This window comes from Molossus molossus, unplaced genomic scaffold, assembly GCF_014108415.1.
Source record: "Molossus molossus isolate mMolMol1 unplaced genomic scaffold, mMolMol1.p scaffold_m16_p_9, whole genome shotgun sequence".
NCBI lineage: Eukaryota > Metazoa > Chordata > Mammalia > Chiroptera > Molossidae > Molossus > Molossus molossus.
Window position 1 is genome coordinate 75,881,752 of NW_023425403.1, and position 12,431 is coordinate 75,894,182.

Genomic DNA, 12,431 nt, shown 5'->3' on the forward strand with positions numbered 1-12,431 from the left:
TGACCCATGAAAGTTTGCTTAAGAGTCTAATCTGGCAAACATTCTGAGCATCATCAGCCAAGAGCAATCCTCCAGAGAAAGGTGTAGATGTGAGTTGCTAATAGTCAATTTCTGCTATTGCTACCAAATGAGTGTCCCAGCCTAGTAAATGGCACCTGTTCTTACCTGTAGTGAACTGTTTCATGGCAAATGATGCGTCTGAATATACAGAATAGGTAAAAAAAAAAAAAAAAAAAAAAAAAAAAATTAAAAAGGAACAGATACTGCCCAAAGTGTTTATACTCAAGACAAACACATAAAAATGCTCACCATTTCTCTTAAAGAAATACAAATTAAATCACTATGAACTTAACATCATAGCTAAAACAATTTTTGAAAACATAGACATTATCATAGGTTGGTGAGGTTGCAGAGAAACTGGAACCGTCCAATTATACCAGTGGGAACGCAAAATGATATAGTCACTTTGAAAAAAATTTGAAAGTTTCTTATAAAGTTAAACATGCCAGCCCAGCCAGTGGATTGAGCATCATCCCATGGACTGAGAGGTCCTGGTCAGATTCCCAGTCAGGGTACTTGCCCAGGTTGTGGACCTGGTCCCCAGTAGGGGTGTGCAGGAAGCAGCAGATTCTCACACTGATGTTTCTATCTCTCTCTCCTTTCCTCTCTCTCTAAAAAAATCAATGAAAAAAAAAATATATATATGTTAAACATAACATTACTATGACTTAGCAATCCCTCTCCTCAATATTTAACCCAAAGGGGAAAAAAATCCATGTTCACACACAGATTTATATATGGGCTTTTATAGCACACTGTTTATAATGACCAAAAAGTAAAAATATATATTTATATTCAAATGTCTTTATTTTTTAAATTTTTAATTGAATGTATTGCAGTGGCATTGGTTAATAAAATTATATAGCTTCCAGGTTTACAATTCTGTAATACATCATCTGTATATGGAATTGTATGTTCACCACCCTAAGCCAAGTCTCCTTCCATCATTTATACCGCCTATACCCTCTTCTTCCTCATTCTCCTACTTCCCTTTTGCTCTGATAATCGCCATCCTGTTGTCTATATTAAGGTTTTTGTTTGTTTGTTTTGCTTAATTCCTTCACTTTTTTCACCCAGTCCTACAACCTCCTTCCCTCTGACAGCTGTCAGTCTGTTCTCTAAGAGTGTTTTATTTTGTTTGTTAGTTTATTTTGTTCATTAGATTCCATGTATGAGTGAAATCATATGGTACTTGTTTTTCTCTGCCTGGCTTATTTCACTTAGTATAATGCTCCCCAGGTCAGAAAAAATAAAAATAAACAAATGTCTCTAAATGAGAAAATGGATAAACAAACTAGTTTTACATACAATGAAACACTACTCAGCAACACACTGAAGTAATTGTTGACAAAAACAATAATTTGGTGAATTTCAAAGGCATCAATGGTGAGTTTATCTACATAAACTTATCTAAAGTTATAAACTCCATACTTACCCTTACATGACCTTCTTGAAAGGCCAAAATACAGTGACAGTGAACAGATCAGCAATTGCCAAGGCTTAGGGGTGGAAGGAGAACCTGCATTCAAGAGAGAGTGCAACAGTTTTATGGGACGGTGAAATTGTTGTGTCCTGCTAGTGACGGTGGTTATACATATGTATCTACATGTTAAAATTTATAAAGCTGTTCCCCCCTCAACAAAACCAGTCTTGTTTTATGTTATATTAAATAATACACACACACGCATCTGTCATCTATGCTCAAGCCTAGACGTTAAATTTCTGAGCTCTTCATACCTACCTGCAAGGTTGAACTATTCCATGAGGAACCCAGGTTTGTATTAGGCCAGCACCTGCAGCCCTAAGAACATCAAAATAGCCACTACCCTATGGAAAAGGCTGAGCGTGCCCCTCTGTTTGAAAACCTCATTTCATTGATGTCTAGTGCACAATGTTACGGACACTTGAAACCACTTTCACTGGCTATGGTGAAAGTCTAAATCAGTTCTGAATGAAATGTGACAATTGATAAGAGAGTAGGTACATAGTGAGTCAAAAATATTCTGTATTAAAGATAAAAGCTGCTGCCTGAAAATGTGATTTAGATGATTGGTAATCTGACCCTCTCTGTCACAGGTGGTTTAGCAATTGCAGACGTCTCTCTTGCAAGTGAGCATTTTACTGTATGGTAGAAGGGGAATATATGTTCATGTCACGTAGGCCAGCTTCAAAAGGGAAAGTTAAAGGGACCCAGGTATAATTGTGCAGTTTTTTCTTAATCTCTTCTCATTAATAAGATTATGTCATTCCTCCTCCTCTTGGGGTGACTGAGGTGGAGAGAAGCCCAAGTGTTCATAGTTCTGCATCTCTCTTCAGCCAAAAAGCTAAATCAGGAATGGGACAAATATTTTCATCCTCATAAATCAACAATGAATATATGGAATGTTATCACATTCTTAGGACTATAGCTAGCAGCATCCATTACAATTACAAATATGCATATTCTTGAACCAACAATCCTATTCCTGAGAATGTCTTTATCTAGATCCCAGAAAATATTTACAACAAAGTTTAATAGAACATTTCAATGATATTTACAAAGAATTTAATCACAAAAATATTTTCCATGACTTGTTCAAAACCAAATGAAAAAAAAGTAAGTATAGAAAAAATCATAAAGATTTATACTGAATTATTCACAAAGGTTGCCTTGAAGTGATATAGAACAATACTATTTACTTTTCTATTTTTGAATATGTTGTTTTTGTGAACAAATAAAAGATATAAAATGTACAAAGTCATTAAATATATAAGCTCTATAATAATGGAATTTTTTTTTATTTTTTATTATAAAATATTTAAATATATAAAACAGCATAGCATAATGAACACCTGTGTCCATCACCTAGATGTAACTGTTGTTGACATTTTGCCACAATTCTTGATATATTTTATTGTTTTTGTTGAAGTACATTAAATTACATTAATACTTTTCACTACTAAATACTTCAATATTCATCACTAAAACTAATGTTTTCCAAAATATTATAAAATGTCTAATGAAATGAATAATAATTCATTGATTTTATCTGATAACCATTCTCTATTCAAATGTCCCCATAAAATTTATCATATCAAGTACAGTTCAGTAGTATTAAGTGCATTCATATCATAGTGCAACAATGATCCATCTCTTAATCTCTATTATATCAAAAAAACTTAAAATCTATACTATTAAACAATAACTCTCCTTTCCCCTTTCCCTCCAACCTCTGGAAATCACCATTCTACTTCTGACTCTATGCTTTTAGTTCCTCTAAGTACTTCATATAAGTAAAATCTTACAGTATTTGTCTCTTTCGTGAAAGGCTTAACTCACTCAATATAACGTGCTCAGTGTTTCTCTGTGTTGGAATCCATGTCAGAATCTCTTCCTTTTAAAAGCTGAATAATAGACAGTCGTTCCCCAGGCGGTGGTAGAGGAGGCCTCGAAATGGATCGCAGTCGCAGCCGCAGCCGCAGCCGCTCCCGCTCTCCACTGATGGAACCTAAGCGGTCCCGGTCCGCTTCCAGGGAGAGAGAACAAGGGAACCAAGAAAGTTCTCAGCCCCAGGAGAAAGATGAGAAAAGGAGCCAGTCCCAGGAGAAAGATGAGAAAAGGAGCCAGTCCCAGGAGAAAGATGAGAAAAGGAGCCAGTCCCAGGAGAAAGATCAGAAAAGGAGCCGCTCGCAATCCTCACACAGAAAACGCTCCAAATCCCCAAGACGACACAGATCCACATCTCCTTCCCCTTCTCAACCGAAAGGAAGAAAAGATGAGGAACCAAAGGAAACAAAGAGTGAAGAACAACAGATTACTGAGGAAGACTCAGAGGGCAAAACAGAGGAAGAAATAGAAATGATGAAGGTAATGGGATTTGCTGCCTTTGACTCCACTAAAGGAAAAAGATTGGATGGCAATGTAAATGCCTATGTCATAAATGTGTCTCAGAAGAGGAAGTACAGAGAGAGCGAAAGGGAGAGGGGGAGAGACAGAGACCGAGACCGAGACAGAGACAGAGAAACATCGAGCGGGAGAGACACATGGATCGGCCACCTCCCTCACGCACCTCAACTGGGGACCGAACCCGCTCCGACAGAGAATCAAGCCGGCGACACTATGGGTCACGGGAGTACACTAAACCATCTGAGCCACACCGGCCAGGGCTCAAATTATAGATTTTAAATAGATTTCTTCTGGATTTCTCGCCTAGATTGATGATGCAGTACATGAATCGAAACAGACCTTTGGATTTCATTGCATAAGAATTGAACTGTTGAAGAATGATTTTTTTCCCCCCTCATCTTGATCAGAAGAGTGGATTTTGTATTTTGTGTTTCATATGCATCAAAACAGGATCACATTCCTTCCTCCTTGTAAAGTAAGAAAATTTTGTCTGACGTGCAGTTCACTTACCCTGCCTCAAAAGAAGAAGTACTAAATATTACATTTTTTTCTTTTAGGAAATATTTGGGGCAGTCATCAACCCCATTTTTTTTGTCTTTATTCCTGTGGAAGCTGTATATGTTTTCTTTTTGGATGTTCGTTAGGACTTTTTAAAACACATAAAAGTAATTCGATGTAAGCTTCTCCAATAAAGCAATATTTCCACCCCTTTGTATTTGATAAATACTTTATTACTATGTTAAAATATCTTCCTACACATTTTTTTCTTTTTATACATAGATTTAGGTATCATGACCCTTAGTAGTTTAAAAATTAGAAGAATGAAAATGTATAACTAGATTTTTGGGTCTTCTGAGGTTTTTTTCCCCCCTCGATGTCATTTATTACTTTCCCCCCATTTAAAAAGCAGTACATGCTTATTATATATTAAAAAAAAAAAAAAAAAAAAAACTTGGGAGAAATCAAATAGTAAGAAAAGTCAAAATTACCTGTAACATACCCCCAGCAACTATTGATCTTAGTATTTTGGTATATACTTTTCCAGGTTCCTATGGGTATTTCTCACTCCTACCCATGAGATCAGAGTGTGTATGCTGTTCTCTTTTGCTAATCCTTTTTCTCCCGTGTGCTGTGAATATTTTTTTAATAGTCTTACATATTCTTTGGAAACTTAGCTTTTAGTAGGTACTCAGTTGTACCATAATTTAGTATTAACTAATCATTGACTTGAACATTGGCTTCCTTCCCATGATTTGTTGTGAGTAGTATCCCTGTTACTTGTATCTTTTTGTACTTGTATTATTTCCTCCATTTCAGTTCTTAGATGTGAGATAAAGGGTGTGTGTGTGTGCATGCTTGCACACACGCACGTATGTGTATGTTCTAAGGCTTTTGATGCATATATATGGCTAGAAAGTAAGCGACTGACCAGTAAAATATTAATATTCCCATTTCATACATGTATACAAATATTGGCTGTAATAATTAAAGTTTCCAATCTAATGAATAAAAAAATAAAAATAAAAAAATAAAAGCTGAATAATAGTCCATTGTATGCATATATAACATTTTTCTTACCTGTTCATCTATCAATGGACACAGGTTGCTTCCACATTTTAACAACAGTTAATATTCCATGGGAGTGCTGATCTCTCTTCAAGACCTTGCTTTCATTTTGGGGGGTACCTTCCTTGAAGTTGAATAACTGAATAATTTGCTAATTATATTTTTAATGTTTTCTGAGAAACTACCATACAGTTGTTTCCACAGCAGTTGCACCATTTTACATTCTCACCAACAGTGCACAATGGTTCCAATTTCTTCACATCCTTGTTAACACTTATTATGTTCAGTTTCTGTTTGTTTCTTTTTTTATTGCAGTGCTCCTAATGTGTGTGAAGCGGTGTCTCATTATGGTTTTCATTTTAATTTTCCTAATAATGTTAATCATCTTTCATCTGTATGACTATCTAGCGTCCTTTCATTTAAGCCTGCAGCCCTTTACTTTCTCTGCAGTGTACCCCTCGTGGTAACGGACTCCCTCTGCTTTTATCTGAAAATGTCTTCCTTTCTCCCTCACTTTCGAAGAAGACTTTTTTCTGTATAAGGGATTCTTGGCTGATAGAGTGTTTTCTTTCAACATTCTATAAATGTAGCAGCCCACTATTTTCTACCTTCTAAAGTTTCTGATGAGAAAACTTTTGTTAATCTTATTGAGGATCCCTTGCATATTAGGAGTCACTTCTTTCTTGATTCTTTCAAGACAGCTTCTTTGTCTTAATTTTTTTTTTTTTTTTTTTTAGATAGAGTGTGTGGGAAAGAGAGGAAGAAAGAGAGAGAAACATCGATGTGAAAGGGACACATCAAGTGACTGCCTCCCACACGACTCCAACGAGAGCCAGGAACAAACTGCAACCGAGGTACATGCCCCCATTGGGAACCGAACCCAGGTCTCTCTGGACCGCAGGCACACGCTCTAACCACTAAAAAAAAACTGACCAGGGCCTTTGTCTTAATTTTTGATACTTTGATTAGAATGTGTCTTGCTATGGATCCCTTTGAGTTCATCCTACTAGAAGTTTCTTAGATGTTTATATTCATGCATTTCATCAAAGTTGGAAGAATTTTTGTCATTATTTCTTCCAATATTGACTCTGCCCTTTTTCTTTTTCTCTCTTCTCTTCTGAGACTCCCACAAATATACATATATACATACATATACATATACATATACATATACATATACATATACATATATATATATATAATGTTGATCTATTGATGGTGGCCCATAGGTCCTTTAAATTCTGTTCACATTTTTTTTTTTCAGTAATTCTTCTTGCTGTTTCTCAAAATCAATAATTTCAATGTCCCTATCTTTATGTTCCTTGACTTTTTGTTTGTTTCTGATCATACCAACTTGTGAATCCCTCTAGTGAATTTTTTTTATTTCAATTTAATATACGTTTAAGTGCCAGATTTATTTTGATTTTTTTTTTGTTTAAGTTTTTGTTTATCTCTTTACGTTATATCCATTTTGTTCATACATTGTTTTCTTGATGTTCTCCAGGTCTTCTGTTAGTTTCCTGAGCATCTTTAAAACAGTCGTTTTAAGGTCTAACTAGCAGTTCTTCCATCAGGTTTTTCTTATATACAATTTTTATTGGTTTATTTTTCTTTTTCTTTTGAATCGTACATACTTTCCTGTTTCTTTATATGTCTTCTGATTTTTATTAAAAACTAGACATTTGAACCTAATAATATCTCTGGAAATCAGAATATCTCCATTCCCCAGGGTTTGCTGGGTTGTATTCTGTATTGTTTGTATTGATGTAGGCTGTCTCTGGGCTAAGAATCTACCTCAGGTAAAGACTTATGGCCCTTGCAGGTTTTTCAGAGCCTGAACCTTTCCCTGGGTTTGTATGTTGTCTTTCTAATATCTCCCTTATATGTAGTTGTTTTTTAATATTTTAGTCTTTAATGTCTGGCAACCAAAAAGAAAAGAAGAAAAAAATAAAGGGAAAAAAAAAGGTGTGGGCCTTTTAAGTCCCCTGAATATTACTTCAGCTGAAGGGGGAAGGGACTTGCAATATTGAGGAAAGATGCAGCATTAATTTCCCTGCCTCGTTGTCTACACCTCTGAGCTCAGAAGAACCAATCAGCAATCAGAAGATTGATCCTCCATATTTAGAGAACAGGGTTCTTATTGCCCATGTTGGCTCCCACACCTGTGGGCAACCCGCTCCAGGAAAACACGCACAGCTGCCTGCCACAGGGTCGGAGGATGCGTTACAGTGGTCACTGCTAAGCTGAAAGCTAAAATTGTCCAATATTTGTCAGAATTTACTGTCCAACCTTTCCCCTGGAAGGTATAAGCTGTCATTAGTTTACAGAGTTCCAAAATACTTACATCAGACAGAACCTGCCAGTGTAATTGTTGTCTGGGTGGAAAGTCAGATTCCTGGTGCTTCCTACTCTGCCATCTTCCCAGGATCCCCCAATACAATAATGTTAGTGTGTAAAAGTGCGATCAATCTGAATTCCAGTTAGTAGGGAAATATCTATTCATTAGAATATAGCTATATCATACAAAAATTATCTTACATCTATAGAAATATTTTTAAAATATGTCAAGTATATACATTGTTTTATAATTCTAAATGTGCAGTAAAAACCAAAATTTAAAAACTTTTATATATACTACTCAACAAAATCAGAGTAACTTCTCCGTTAATCTGAAAATTTTAAATGTATGTAAGGCAATATAAACTAGCTTGTTATCCTAATTTTGTACTCTGCATGTATTCCTGCAAATGGGAACCAGATACATAGAGAGTGAATTTAATGTATATTTTTAAAAAATTGAATACTAACTAATCAAGATCGCAATATTTCATATATAAATTCTAAAATCATTTTCACAGCAAATATCTTTAATGTAAAAATACATTTGAAGTTGCCAGGGTTTCGCATTTATAAAACTATTTATTCTATATTACATTTGTTGTTGAATATATTTTAAAAAAATATTTGAATGATTTGCGTGATATAGCCTAAGCCAGAAGATATCCTATTCCAGTTCTCTAAATTCTTTCTCAGTTCCTCTAACATTCTGCTCTGTGGCAAATACTGCTTACAGTGCACATTTGTAGAGGGTTTAATGTATTAGGTATCTGTACTTTCCATTGATAAGCTCTGATAAGGCAAGATCTCTAGAGAAAAGTTGACTCTTGGCAGTTTGCAATATCTCTTTGAATCTTTGAACTTCATAGAAAGCCAAATCAGCAAGTGATAATGTCCTTGAATAACCAAGTTCATATAAAACCAACAAAATAAGCATCTGATGTATTTTAAATGAGAATCTGACTATAGTTGAAAGTTTTAGTTCCTTTGCCATTTCCATAGTTTGATTTTCTTTTTCATTCTTGGAAATATGATACAGAAGTATCTTAAAATGTTTACCGTCCATCTCTTTGACTCCTGAATTATTCAAGAATATAAATATCAAGTTAGTCAACAAAAATATGTTGCTCTAGGTCAGTATATGGAAAGAAGAGAGTAGAAAACAATATTAAAAAAGTGTAGACATTTTGGAGAATACTTAAGGAAGTGCTGTGTTTATCCACTTTAACAATACCACAGACTGACAACTGTTGTCATAACTGAAATGAATATTTTGTTTCCTTCTTCTTTGGAATCTTGTTTTATGTAATATATATTACATTATATATATATATATATATATATATATATATATATATTTTTTTCTTCCCAGGCTAAATGATTTTACTCCTGTGTAAAACCCATTTAAAACAATCATACTTTATTACAAAGTTTAAGAAAATAACAAAAGGCAATCTTTTTGTCATAGCTAAAATTTTATTCTTTTTTTCCCCTACTCTTTTTGTAAGCACTGATTGATTTAGCAATATACTGATTTGAAGAAAACAATGATGATGAACCTTAGGACTTTCCCTCCAGGAAAATGTATAATACTGTATAGTAGTAGGGTACAGAAATGTATGTAAATAAGTAAATTTACAAAATTATCAAAGCAGCCATTATAAAATATTGTATAATGTCTAGTTGAAGTCAATAAAAAAAAAAAAAACAGTCAAGTCCGTAAGAGTAGTTAATCTTTTCTATGAAAATTAATTTATTTAGTGCATGTATGTATAGCGAGCATTTGTTATTCAAGGCATGCACAGGTATAAATAAACCATATGAAGATTAAATTCTTTAAGGGAACACTACATAATATTTCACAACAGAGCTTTTTTGATTCTGACAACATGGCCAACAAAGTAGCTGTCATTTTCCACACTGGCATTATTTTTTAATCACTTATGCTAAGTTAAATGCCAAGGTAAATCAGAAAAAAAAAAGAAAAAAAAAATATACACACACACACACACACACACACACACGCTTTTTAATCTAAATGATAATACAATTTCAATATATTTCTCCATTGAGCTATTTTATCCTTGCATACTACCTATGATCCCTTCTATTTTAATTATTTTGCCTAGCCATATTCAGCTTGATATTTCTCTGATCTTGAATTTATCATATTGTCTCATCTACTTAATATCTCTTTTTGCTTGTGATGATTTCTTCCTTAGCCTGATATTTTCCAAAAGCCAAAGGTAGATATATGCTAAATTCTAAACTTAAAAATATTCTACCAATACTGTATACAAATTTGAGTAGCTTTAGCTATACCTCTATCAGAAAAAATTTTACTTTAAATCAAAAACTGCCACAAGAGACAAAGAATAACATTATATAATGATAAAAGTCAATTCACCAGGAATATATAAGATATAAATATATATATGTAGCCAACCTTAAGGCATTGAAATATGTAAAGTAGAGTGTCAGATCTGAAGGGAGAAACAGCAATATAATACTAGTAGGAGAGTAATGCATTACTTTCAGTAATGGATAGACCATTCTGACCAAAAATCAATATGGAAATACTGGATTTAACATTATAAACCAAATGGACTTAACTAGACATATTCAGAACATTCCACCCAATGGCCAGGGAATATACATTCTTTTGAAGAACACAGAACATTCTTCAATACAGATCGCATGTTAATTAAAAAAAAAAAAGTCTTAAAAAATCTTTAAAGAATTAAAATCCTAGCAAGAATCTTTTCTAATTATCATGGAGTGAACCTAGAAATCAATAGCATTAAAAAAAAACTTAAATATTCACAAATGTGAAAATTAAATCACACGATGGGCAAATAATATATCACAGGAATATTAGGAGATATCTTGAGACAACTGAAAACAAAACACTACACACAAAAACTTATAGGATAGAGTAAAACCAGTATATAGAAGCAAGTTTATAGTAATAAATACCCACATAAAAGGAAAAATATCAAATAAACAACCTAACTTTATATCTCAAGGTACTAGAAAAAAGAAGAACAAACTAAGTTCAAAGTTAACAAAAAGAAGGAAATACTAAAAAACTGGAGTAGATATAACAAAATAGAAAAACAATAGAAAAAAACAAAGCTCTTTTAAGTTTTTTGAAATAATAAACAATATTGACAGACCTTTAGCTAATCTAACTGGGGGGGAAAGAGTGAAAAGCTAAATAAGTAATATCAGAAATAAAAGATGAGGCATTACAACCAACGCCACAGAAATAAAGACAGGATCAAAGGAGACTACTATGAACAACTATAATTGAATAACTTAGGGAAAAAATGTATACATTCCAAGAAAGACACAACAACCAAGGCTGAATTATGAAAAATAAAAAACCTGTACAGATCAATAATCAGTAAGGAGATTTACTCAATAATCAAAAACCTCACAAAATAGAAAAGCCTCACTGCTGAATTCTGCCAAAAATTAAAAAAAAAAAAAAAATTAATGCCAACATCAAATGATCATCTCAATAAATGCAAATAAAAAAAAATGATTTTGTCAAAATTCAACACCATTTTCATAATAAAGTCTTTCAACAAATTAGAAAAAAAGAAAATTAAAACAAAGTAGTAAAACTATATATAAAAACTCACAGCTAACATCATATTTAATGTTAAAATACTGAAAACTTATCCTTTAAAATCAGGAACAAGACAAGGATGCCCCTTCTCACTAATTCTATTCAGTGTAGTACTGAAGTTTCTAGCCAGAGCAATTGAGCAAGAAAAAATAAAATAAAATATATCTAATTTGGAAAGGAAAAAGTAAAGTTATCTTTGTTTGCAGAAGATATAATCTTTCATATTGAAAATCCTAAAGACTCTACACATACACACACACATATACACACACACAAACTGTTAGAACTAAGTCGTGAGTTAAGTTGCAGGATATATCAACATGCACATATAACATCAGTTACCTTTCTATATAGGAAAGCAACCTATCTGAGAACAAAATTAAGAAGAAAGATCCCATTTAAAATAGCACCAAAAGCTTTGGCCAGTTTGGCTCAGTGTTTAGATCATCAGCCCACATTCCAGAGAGACCCAGGTTCGGTTCCTGCTAAGGGCAGGTACCTCGGTTGCAGTTTGTCGCTGGCCTAGTTGGGGTCGTGTGGGTGGCAACCACTCGATGTGTCTCTCTCACGTCGATGTTTCTCTCCATCCTTCCCTCTCTCAATCCCATTCTGTCTGAAGACAAATGCAAAAATGTCCTCAGGTGAGGATAAAAATAAATAAAATAAAGTAGCAAAAATAATAAAATGCTGCAGTACAAATAGCTAAAGAGATAAAGATTTGCTGTGAAAATTATAAAATGTTGAAATAAATGAAAGACCACACAAATACATGGGAGAATATTCTAAGTTTATTAACTGGCCCAGAAACAAACACAAGCATATACTTGTAAACTGTTCTTTCATAAGGGTGCTAAGTATCCACAATAAAAAGAATGTTAGAAAAACTGAATATCCATGGCATTGCCACACAAAAAAGTCAACGGAAAATGGATTAACGACTTACATGTA

At 33.6% G+C, this 12,431-nt stretch overlaps 1 pseudogene; it reads left to right on the forward strand.

Moving 5' to 3' along the window:
- The first annotated feature begins 3,534 nt into the window (after positions 1-3,534).
- On the forward strand, positions 3,535-4,218 carry LOC118622787 (annotated as a pseudogene).
- The last annotated feature ends 8,213 nt before the right edge of the window (positions 4,219-12,431 follow it).